This window comes from Mustelus asterias, chromosome 22 (assembly GCF_964213995.1).
Source record: "Mustelus asterias chromosome 22, sMusAst1.hap1.1, whole genome shotgun sequence".
NCBI lineage: Eukaryota > Metazoa > Chordata > Chondrichthyes > Carcharhiniformes > Triakidae > Mustelus > Mustelus asterias.
The window spans coordinates 15,682,584-15,694,613 of NC_135822.1; the positions used below are offsets into that span (position 1 = coordinate 15,682,584).

General features: G+C 42.8%; 1 protein-coding gene across 1 annotated transcript in view; it reads right to left on the minus strand.

The window, feature by feature from the left end:
* LOC144509739 (MORN repeat-containing protein 1-like) overlaps nucleotides 1-12,030 on the minus strand; it is a 203,865-nt gene that overhangs the window by 167,092 nt on the left and 24,743 nt on the right. The gene's annotated exons all lie outside the window — the stretch shown is intronic.

A 12,030-nucleotide genomic window follows, 5' to 3' on the forward strand; every position in this document is an offset into this window, starting at 1 on the left:
TCTTTCCTATCCATTAACCTATCCTCAAACCAAGCAAACATATTGCCGCTAAAAGTGACTGTGCATCCTGAAGAAATAGGGTACTGGCCCGAACCCAGTCCATTTAAAATCTGTGTGAACAATCCCTCTACACCTCTGTCCCTGACCAGGACATACAGTTCGTCTACACCTCTGTCCGTGTAGATGGACTGTATGTCCTGGTCAGAGATAAAGGTGTAGAGGGACTGCATGGCCTGGTGAGGGACAGAGGTGTAAAGGCCATGGCCATGCAGTCCCTCTACACCTCTGTCTCTGACCAGGATGTACAGTCCCTCTACACCTCTGCCCTTCACCAGGACGTACAGTCCGTCTATACCTGTCTCTCACCAGGACACCCTGTCCCTCTACACCTCTTTTCCTCATTAGGATGCAGACTGGGTAGTAAACCTTTCTGGTCTGTATAGCTTAGTGATACACTGGTCAATGCACTTGGAAACTGAGTCACTAATGGCAGCTGTATTTGAATGTTTTGTCCATTCTCAACCTTTTGTACATAACAGAATGCCCCTGTGTCCATTGAACACAGAGGAAAACAAATCAACTCCCTGGAATATTTTCAATAAAACGCAGGCATGGAAAGAGATTACCAAGAGGGAATTATAAGAGAGGAATCCACTCCAGAATTTCAGAAGAATGAAGAGGAAAGTGAGAAGAATGTTTTTTCCCCCTACACAGATGGTTATTAGAACATGGAATGCTTTACCTCGAGGGGCTGTTGAGGTAGAGACCATAACATTATTTAAAGGGGAACTGGGTAAGCATTTAAAAAGAATATAAAATAACAGAGGGAAAGGGTAGAGAAATGGAATTCGAGTAGATAGCTTTAATGGAAGTGTAAGTACTGGCGCAATGGAATGAATGGTCCTTTCCTATGATTTTATCACAGCTCAAATTTAATAACAAAGCTTCAGCCCATTTATGGATTATTTAAATGGTATTCTGGTCTTAATGTCCTGAAAGTCAAGGGAGGCGTGTATATACTTATCAAAATTTAACAAAAAAAGTCAAAATTAGGGATGACAATGCAAGGGAATGAGATATTTTCCACTGTTTGAATCCAGGCTTAACAGTGAGAATTCCCAAGTTGGACAAAGCAGAGGTTAGGTTCCCAATGCGCTGTCTTAATTACACATCTAACCTCAGGTTTAGGAGAGTATCATCACTTAACTGATGTATCATTTCCAGCCATTCTTATGGCTTCCTACTCATAGGATTATTAAAGAGTTTCAGTGTGGTCGTTGGCCGATGAAGATCTGGGTGTGGCCTTCCAGTCAGTTTGTGTAGGCCTCCCACAGCTGGACAGGTAACACATTCTCATGGGCGGCACGGTAGCACAGTGGTTAGCACTGCTGCTTCACAGCTCCAGGGTCCCGGGTTCGATTCCCGGCTCAGATCACTGTCTGTGTGGAGTTTGCACATTCTCCTCGTGTCTGCGTGGGTTTCCTCCGGGTGCTCCGGTTTCCTCCCACAGTCCAAAGATGTGCGGGTTAGGTTGATTGGCCAGGTTAAAAAAAAATTGCCCCTTAGAGTCCTGGGATGTGTAGGTTAGAGGGATTAGCGGGTAAATATGTGGGGGTAGGGCCTGGGTGGGATTGTGGTCGGTGCAGACTCGATGGGCCGAATGGCCTCCTTCTGCACTGTAGGGTTTCTATGATTTCTATGTTTCTATGATAACATTAGTCTGAACCTGAAGGGCAGATAACTTATTGTGCCATCAGTTTGGAGAATGTTGAATTTAGAAAGTTATTTTTCTTCCCTTCCCTCATTCCGATATAAACAAAACAGACTATTTAAATAAAAGCAAATTACTATGAATTCTGGAATCTGAAATAAAAGCAGAAAATGTTGGAAAATCTCAGTAGGGCTGACAACATCTGTGGAGAAAGAATAGAGCTAACGTTTTGAGTCTGGATCACCCTTCATCAGACTATCTAAATATTGTTCATTTGTGCCACACCACTTATTTCCTCATTCAAGTGGTCCCCTACATATGTCAGCTTTGACAGGCTACCTGCGTGCGGAGGACATCACAGCTCAACATGATCTTGTCCTCTCCTGGCAATCATCCGCCCTTATTTCCAGCAGTGAGGTGAAGAGCAGGAACCTGGGTCTTCATGTATGATTACAAACATAGATTGTACACCGTGGAAACTGGCCATTTAGCTCAACTGGTCCATGCTGGTGTTTTATGCCTCACATCAGTCACCTCCCAACCTACAATTGTGTGCTCATGAACTAGATATGCCAGTACCCCTTCTGTGTTTATTCTACCTTACGCTCTGTCTGTATCCAGTTTAGAATAATCTGCTGAATCCAGCTGATTGGTAGGATATCTCCTCCCTGCCACTTCTAAGGTTCTAAAGTGAACAGAGGTTCAGTTTCCCAACCAAGATACTGCCCATAATAAGTTACTAAATTGGCAACAATCTTCCTCAGGGAACCTTCAGACGGTGGTAAAGCCGAGGGAAGACAAATGTCAAGCTGAGCTGTTCCTCTGAAGGTCCAGGTCCAGGAAAGGAAGGAAAGGTTTGAAGGAAAGAATGCACCTTTATATAGCACTTCCTCGCACCTTCAGGGCATGTCAAAGTGCTTCACATCCAATAACCTCATAGACAGAGATAGAAAGAGGAACATTGAGAATTCTTTGTGAAGAGAAGAAGCAACCAATTTCAGGAAGAAGTCAGGTTTTCCATTTTGACAGAAAAGGAAACAAGAGCTCCTGAAGGTACCTTGCAAGCTGGCAAAACAGTCTAATACCTGAAAAGCTGTGTGTAATAGCTCAGGGGCAATAACAAGCTGGGTGCCTTCACAGAAGTGGCCAAACCATGTACCGGGAAGTTATTGGTTGGTCAGTTAAAAAGAAACACTGGAAAGCTACATCGTCAGAACTGTTGTGATGCTAGGGAGGAGGGTTTGTAGAAATGTGTCTTGCTGACACATTTGTACCCATGAAACTCAAAGGTGAAATCTGTTGAAGAACGGGACCTCCTGACCTACCTTGTGGAAATAAAGAACAGCATATTGTGGAAACGTGTGGCTATGTAGTGCCACATTTGTGCAGGGAGTGATGCGGATGCTTGTGGTTACACTAGATATGTCTTAATTGTGTCAACTGTTTGAAGTGCAATTTATTTGAAGTATCATTTACCTGTCAGTTCATGTTTAATTTATATTGATTCAGATTTGTGTTAAAGTAAATGTTGCAAAAGGTGAAATCTTGTTGATGATTTCATCTTTGACGATTGTTTAATAAATGTATTTAGGTTTACAGTCCCCCCTCCCCCCCCCCCCTAACATCAGAATCAGCATTGTAACGTCATCTCTTGTGGAAAACTGGCAAACTATCTGAAAGATGTACTTGACCTGTCTCTGTAACACACCAAAGCACAGAATTTAACAGAGAGATCTAATAGTGGAGTTAAAAGTTATGAAGGGTTTGATAGAATAGATACTAAGAAACTCTTAATATTCTCTATCCTGTGTTGTTCAAACCCTTCCAAAACCTTCCTTGCAACCCCCTCCAGCTATACAACTCCTCGAGAACTCTGTACACCAACAATTCTAACCTCTTCAGCATCTCCACCATTGGCTGCTGTGCCTTAAGGCATCTAGGCCCTAAACTCTGGAATTCCCTCCATAAACCTCTCCACTTTGGTCTCCTCCATTAAACCTGCCTCAGTCACCTGTCTCAATATCTATTTTGGTGACACTATTTCAAATTTTGTCCGATAACACTCCTGTGAAATGCCATTGGATATTTTACGATGGTAAAGGCTCGATAGGAATGCAAGTTGTTTTTTCTTAACTACATGAATTACGTTGTAATGTTAAGCTTGGCATAACTGAAAAAAAATCTTGGATTCTACAATTGGAAAAATATATACTAAATGGGCTTAAATCTCAAAAATAACCAGGCTTGTTCTACGGCATAAAATTGTTATCACTTGATTACTCATAAAAGGAGAATTCAGAAACAGTAGTCTAGTCTGATGCTTATGGTACTGGTCTAATAACCCAGAAGTTGTGAATTCATGTCGCACTATGACCAGATGACCAGGGGGCGAAATGGTGGCACAGCGGTTAGCTCTGCTGCTTCGCAGCATCAGGGACCAGGATTTGATTCCCGGCTTGAGTCACTGTCTGTGTGGGAGTTTGCACGTGTCTGCATGGATTTCCTCCGAGTGCTCAGGTTTCCTCCCACATTCTGAAAGATGTGCTGGTTAGGTGCATTGACCCGAATCGGTGCCGGACTGTGGCGACCAGGGGAATTTCACAGGAACTTCATTGCAGTGTTAATGCAAGCCTTACTTGTGACTAATAAATAAATATTAACTTTTATTTATTAAATAAATAAAACCAGCAGTGAAATAATATCACTGTGGTAACAGGAGGTGGGCAATGAATGGGTGAAGTGCTTTGGGGAACAGACTTGGAGGAGTTACTAAGCCTGACAGTGGAAGAAAACTGAACTAACGTAAGTGGAACAAAGTCAATTAGACCCTGTGTGCTTCAGCAGTTGTGTCATTTTGAATGTGTAGGTGACTTTCAGCTCCCTTTGCGCTGTAACACACAGCAACTCCATGCAGCCAGTTCCCGAACTAATTTTATCATTCAGCTTCAGCAAACAAAAAAAAAATCATACAAATCAGCAGAAATAGAGTCAAACTCACATAGAACTAGAGAATCCTAAATCTGTCCTTGTTTAAAGCTCCCTACACTTAAAAAATGCTTTTCTTGTCTGTAGTGCTGACAGTGGGGTTTTGGAATTTTTTTCTGAAAAGCACTTAGCAAAACAATTCTGTAATAATCCAGTGACTGGGTAATGAATCATGTCTGAGAACTAGCGGCTGGGACTGTGGAGTTTTGCGTGGGGAATTACTATCTGCCTATAAGAATGAATGTTTGGATTTGCTGCAAATATCTCTCTGCATGTTGGTTGCCGAAGACCAGTGCAAACAACACTTAATCATTTCCAAACTCTCGACTGCACTATGACAAATATGTGAATGTAATGCAAATTTATGCTGAGAGTTGGCCTTCAAGGTTTTGAGTAGTAATTTCTGCTTCCTTCACACCTCCCTCTGAAGGTCAGCGGGGTGGTGGGGTTTGACTTTAAATGTCCTGTCATTTACTTTTCTACGAAAATGTTGCAGTCATTCCAGCAAAAGGGAGGAGGTGGGGGTGGGGGGAGATAGGGCCTGGATAATGGTTTTAACATTTTACACTGGCTCGCAAGCCAAGAATTCCTCGTTTAATTCTTTCCTCACCAACCCCCCCGCGCCCCACTCTATGACACCGCCACCTCCATGCACTACCCTAGAGTGTTGAGATCCGTTCTAACCCTCCTAAGATCAACAAGCTCGGGGCAGACAAAGGATTTAAGCCATTGTAGTAAAAAGAAAATACTGTGGATGCTGGAAATCTGAAAAGGAGCCATACGAACTCAGAACGTTAACTCTATTTTCTCTCTCCACAGATGCTGTCAGACTTGTTGAGTTTTTCTGGCATTTTCTGGATTTAAGCCGTTGCTATTTTAGCTTGACTCGGTTCTTCACACTCAAAACCTGACTTCTTCCTGAGAATGGTTTGCCTCTTCTCCTCACAAGAATTCTCAACGCTCCTCTTTCTATCTGTCTGCTCTTTGTGTCTGCATGTCTATGCTGATTGCTTTCATCCTCCAGCTCCTCTGCTTGTAGCTCTCCTTGGTGTCGGCCAGCCACACAGCTTCTGTCGTTAACTGTTGCTATTGCTTCTAGGTCGAGGGTCACCAGGTCACTTACACCAGTATTTCTTATTGTCCAAGAAAATTATAATTGATCCCTGTACAATTGGATCAAACTCTTAAAAGTCATTTTCAAACATTCTTAAAAACAATTACAGATGGCACAGATACTTTGAAATTACACATTTTTCTTGCTGTACTGCTTCCAAGTTAAAGATCGTCACACTCCTCTCCCACCACCGCAGAAAGAGAAAGTTTTACCATAGTAAAGTTTCCTACAACAATGTTTGCAATACAGCAAGTTCTAACATCATAAACACTAACACAAGGAACAACAATGGTACATTGTACTTACAAAAACAACCCTTATGACCAACATACTGTTTCTTTAACAATCGTATAAACCCAATACGTTCATGTGACTTTAAGACATTGTTACCAACCCTTGTTCTTTAAAATCACGCATCTACAGTCACATTGTTTTGGTCTGCAACATGCACAAGTTTTAGTGTTAGTGGCTGCAGCATCAAACTCCAACAAAACAGCCTTTGGCTCTTGGTTTAAGAAGGATGTGGAAGCACTGGAAAGAGTGCAAAGGAGATTTACCAGGATGCTGCCTGGTTTGGAGGGTAGGTCTTATGAGCAAAGGTTGAGGGAGCTAGGGCTTTTCTCTTTAGAGCGGAGGAGGTTGAGAGGCGACTTAATAGAGGTTTATAAGATGATGAGGGGGATAGATAGAGTGGACGTTCAGAGACTATTTCCTCGGGTGGATGTAGCTGTTGGTAGGGGGCATAACTATAAGGTTCGTGGTGGAAGATATAGGAGGGATGTCCGAGGTAGGTTCTTTACTCAGAGAGTAGTTGGGGTGTGGAATGGACTGCCTGCTGTGATAGTGGAGTCGGACACTTTAGGAACTTTCAAGCAGTTATTGGATAGGCACATGAAGCACACCAGAATGATAGGGAGTGGGATGGCTTGATCTTGGTTTCGGAAAAAGTTCAGCACAATATCGTGGGCCGAAGGGCCTGTACTGTGCTGTACTGTTCTATGTTCTACCTTAGTTTTGTACTCTTCATGTTGCTTTTAAAAAAAATCTGTATTGGACTTTGTACAGTCAGGAGCCTGGATTTGTATTTGTGAGGGGTACAAAGGTTTTCCAGTTTTGTTTGGTGTGGTTAACTTTGTAAAGAACAACACTACTGATACCTGGCAAACCAGCTGAGCTTCTGGGTACTGGCGGATGTGAACTAGAATCAAGGACAAATCCCCTGTCATACTGCTTCTTCTCTCTGGATACAGCCATTTCCTTTGTTCTTCCTCACTAAATTGTCATCAGTGTGTTTACAACTTTGTAAAACAGATTCTGAACCACTTTTTAGTTTTTATATCCTGATCTCCACTTTCAGAATGTGTTTGCAGGTTTTTGATGTCCAATTCTTTGAAAAAAGCTTCAACCCGTCAAACTTGCGAATCGTCCTTCATAACAATTGAATTCACCTCATCTTTAAAAATTCTTTCGTAGGATGTGGGTGCCACTGGCAAGGCCAGCATTTGTTGCTCAGCCCTAATTGCCCTCGAACTGAGTGGCTCGCTTGGCCACTTCAGAGGACAATTCTGTGGGTGTGGAGGCACACAGAAAAAAAAAAATGGGCGGCACAGTGGTTAGCACTGCTGCCTCACAGCACCAGGGACCCGGGTTCGATTCCCGACTTGGGTCACTGTGTGGAGTTTGCATGTTCTCCCTGTGTCTGCATGGGTTTCCTCCGGGTGCTTCAGTTTCCTCCCACAGTCCGAAAGACGCAGGCGCCGGAGTGTGGCAACTAGGGGAATTGCACAATAACTTCACTGCAGTGTTAATGTAAGCTTTACTTGTGACTAATAAATAAACTTTACTTATAAAAAAAACACGTCGGCAGGAGTAGTTAGGCACAACAGATTTCCTTCCCTAAAGGACATGAGTTCTCACAACAATCAACTATAGCTGTCATGGTCACTATTACTGAGACTATAGATTTTATTAACTGAACTTAAATTTCGCTAGCTACCATAGTGGGATTCGAACCCGTGTCTCCAGCGCAACAACCGGAGCCTTGGAATCCTAGTCCAGTGACGTTGCCCCAAGTCTTTATATTTAGGTTCATTTTTAATTTCAAATTCTTCACCATGATTGAACCCTTCAGTTTTCTTCTCTAGGATACACAGGTATTAGATTGCCTCCTTTTCAGCAAGCAGTTTATTCTTCTGTAGAGTAAAATCTTCTTTAGTTACTTTAAGAACTCTGTTCAGGTTATGTTAATGTTCAGCTAAGAAAACTTGATTCTTTTTTCACAATTTTTTTTTACTTTTCATTCTCCCACTGGGTTTGCACTTTGTCTGAATCCTCTGGATGGCACAGTGGTTAACATTGCTGCCTCACAGCGCCAGGGACCCAGGTTCGATTCCTGGCTTGAGTCACTGTCTGTCAGTGCGGAGTCTGCACATTCTCCCCGTGTCTGTGCAGGTTTCCTCCGGGTGCTCTGGTTTCCTCCCACATCCTGAAAGATGTGCTGGTTGGGTACATTGGCCATGCTAAATTCTCCCTCAGTGTACCCGAAGAGGCGCCGGAGTGGGGTGACTCGGGGATTTTCACAGTAACTTCATTGCATTGTTAATGTAAGCCTACTTGTGACTAAGAAATAAGTAAAATGATTACTGTTACCTTTAATTCCAGATTTATTAACTGAATTTAAATTCCATCAGCTGCCATGGTGGGATTCAAACCCGTGTCCCCAGAGCATTAGCCTGGGCTTCTCGATTACTAGCCCAGTGATATTATTATATTGCCTTCCCATTATGACACAAGTAGCCACTGAACTAAACCTGTCCTCTGAGCCTTCGTGTCCAATCTGAGAAGGACCTGGGTCTTTTACCTTTTCCATCTTTCTCAACAGAGCCAGGCTTTTTATCATCAACCTTACTCTCCTTCCAGTTCCTCTGGAAGATTCCAAAGTGGGATCTGTTATTAATCGTCTTAAACGTTAACTCATAATTGCCTGCCAACGAGGTTTCCCTTATCTAATGAACTTTATGGTCCTCCAGGTAAGACCTTAACCCTACAGGGACACTAATTTTGAATTCCTCCACCAACATCATCTCCCTAAGGTTAAGTCTGGTTCCACCTTCATCAGTCTATAGCACCTATCCAACACTATTTCCTTTCCCAAGGCAAATTTTGCATTGGTCAGGCCTGCTCTCTTTCGCAGATTTCGATATTTCTATTTGTAGACCTCTGGCAACTTCCTTGTAATCACAGAGTGCTCTGCTAAAAGAGGTGAGTACACCTCCAAAGTATCTACTGTGACACTTTGTAGAGGAATAATCCATTGCTCTTTCAGCCATTCATAGAAATTTTCTAGAATGATAAGAAGTGCATCTCCACTCCCCCCTCACTAAATCCAGGTAGTAACTCTTTGCCAAATCAAAATTAACAGGAGTGTTTTCTGAGTCAGCTTCACTTTCCCCTCGCATAGACCAGTATTGCTTATTAACCAAAAAAACCATAATTGATCCTTCTACATTTGATGTAAGCTCGTAAAAATCATCTTCAAATGTTCTTTAAGGAAATTCTAGATTCTACAGGCAATTTCAAGAATTACAAATTTTCCTTGCTGTACTGCTTCCGGGACAAAAGTCCTCACACTGTCCAGAGACTTTTAAGATGCTGGGGCAATGTTCTAACCAAAAATTTCCTCACCCACTGGTGAGAAATTCAGGTTATTTAAAATAATCACCAGAAAACTGATGTGTACCTGGATCCCCAACATGTGCTCTCAGCAGGCACTACTCTCCGCCTGCAGCACCAATTTAGAAAATTACACTTATACTTTAATTGTTTATCCCTGAACTGGTTTGCTTTGTTAACTCTAAGATTTACTGCAACTCTAAGAACTGAAAGCACCTCAAGCTGCACTTACGCAACAATGGAAGGGTTCGTGCTGGGTGGTTTTGGATCTCACTGGTACTAAGAAGCTGCAGTGTCAGTTCAAAAATCAGAGTCCAGGCAATAATGTATTATTATATAGTTATTCTAATGCATACATTGGCTACAGTTGGTGGATCTGGGTAGATGTGGTGGCTGGGGGCAAGAGGGGTAGTACCAATGTGAAGTTGATGACCTCAATAGCCTTTTCTCCTCCTCAATCATACGGCAGTGACTAGAACAGACAATCACAGGCTGCAGACAGTTCTACTCTGAGCTAAAGGGAAAACAGACAGGTTTTGATCTCATTATTGAAGAAGCCCAAGGCACTGCATGCCGAGCACAGTCGACAACTTTTGAAGTGTGGGAGAGGGGCGTTGAAAGGCAGGGATTTAGGGAGGAGCAAAGTGCTCAGGTTTCGGAAGAATTGACTACGAATAGTGGAATTGAGGTAGAGCATGGGAAAGGCGCAGAGGAGGCACAAATTGGAATAGCAGAGAAGAAGAAACTTTCCAATAAAAGTTGGATTTTATTACCCTATTTAATTCTCACATTATTAACTTTGGCAGGTTTCAGTTCATCAGGATTCCAGGAGATCAGAATATTCAAAGACTTTTAAAATTTATAGCTAAGCGAAACTTCCAAACACACACACAAACCGCACTCATAAAAACAGTTCCAATGAATGGTGTGAAAAGAGAAGTGATTATACTATGGGAAAATGATGTTATCAGGCACTGAATCTGAATTAATTCATTCATTACACAGTGCCATGGTGAGGTAACGTGTTCCTGCCTGCACGCACTCCACACAGCTGCACTACTGACGTCTGGGGAGACTGGAGCCTGGAGCCTACAGTGGGCAATGACGCCAAATGGCATCCACAGTCCTGCAGGAGTTAACCATTTGCATGCCAAAGTTTTACTTTCTGCCAAGGCTGGATTTACATTTGCTGGTCCCTGCTCCACATAGAACACAGCTATCTAACACAATAACACAGTGCACTTTTTTGATTCTGTCTGAGAACCAGAGCTAAAAATAAAAGGAGGAAACAAAATGGTCGAGGAAGAACTATTTTTATAGAAGAATGTTAATTTAGGACTGTATACTAATTTATTCTTTTAATTTTTAAAATGTTTCATTATTTTGTTCTCATCCCTTTTTCTCAAAGCACAAACCATTCCCCAGCTTGGCTACCAGCTGCCAGGTCTTTGCTTATGGTGTTCTATAAACCAGCTGCAGCATCCTGTGACAATCCCGCTCCCTCCCTTCCCCTTCTTTTCCTTGCAATGGCACAGCCTGGATTGGGGATTCTTGGGTTCATGTCACACTATCTGTAACCCCCACGACTTGCCTGGGCTTGCAAAATCTCACTAACTGTCCTGGCTGGAGATAATACACATCTCTTTAACTTGTGCTTAACCCTCTCTCCACTCACATTGTCTGTACCTTTAAGACTTGATTACTTGTAAAGACTCGCATTCCAACCATTATCTTGTAAATTGAGTTTGTGTCTGTATATGCCCTGTTTGTGGACACAAGTCCGCACTCACCTGATGAAGGAGCAGCGCTCCGAAAACTTGTGCTGCCAAATAAACCTGTTGGACTTTAACCTGGTGTTGTGAGACTTCTTACTGCGCTTACCCCAGTCCAACGCCGACATCTCCACATCTTGGGGATTCACCACATACATTGCTCCATGGAGGTTCCACCTAAACCCTCATTAACAACCTTACAGTCGGAGAACGGAAGCCCTATTCACTGCTGCATGGTAGAGGACACCCCCCGTGGCCCATCTGCCATTCTGCGCCTGCATTAAACTCCATTTACTGCTCTGCTGGAGGCTTTGGAGGGAGTACAGAAAAGGTTTACCAGGATGTTGCCTGCTATGGAGGGTATTAGCTATGAGGGGAGATTGAATAAACTGGGATTGTTCTCCCTGGAAAGACGGATAGAAGTTTATAAGAGGTATAGATAGGATGAACAGTTGGAAGCTTTTTCCCAGGGCAGAAATGACAATTACAAGGGGGCACAAGTTCAAGATAAGGGGGAAAGATTCAGTGGAGATGTGTGGGGGAAGTTTTTTTACACAGAGGGTGGTGGGGGCCTGGGATGCACTGCCTAGTTAGGTGGTTGAGGCAGTTACGTTAGCCACATTTAAGACTTGCCTTGATAGGCATATGAACAAACAGGGAATAGAGGGATATAAGCGGTTGGTCTCGATAGGTAAATGTGATTGGCGCAGGCTTGGAGGCCCGAAGGGCCTGTTTCTGTAATGTACTATTCTTTGAATCAGAATTTACTACTCCAG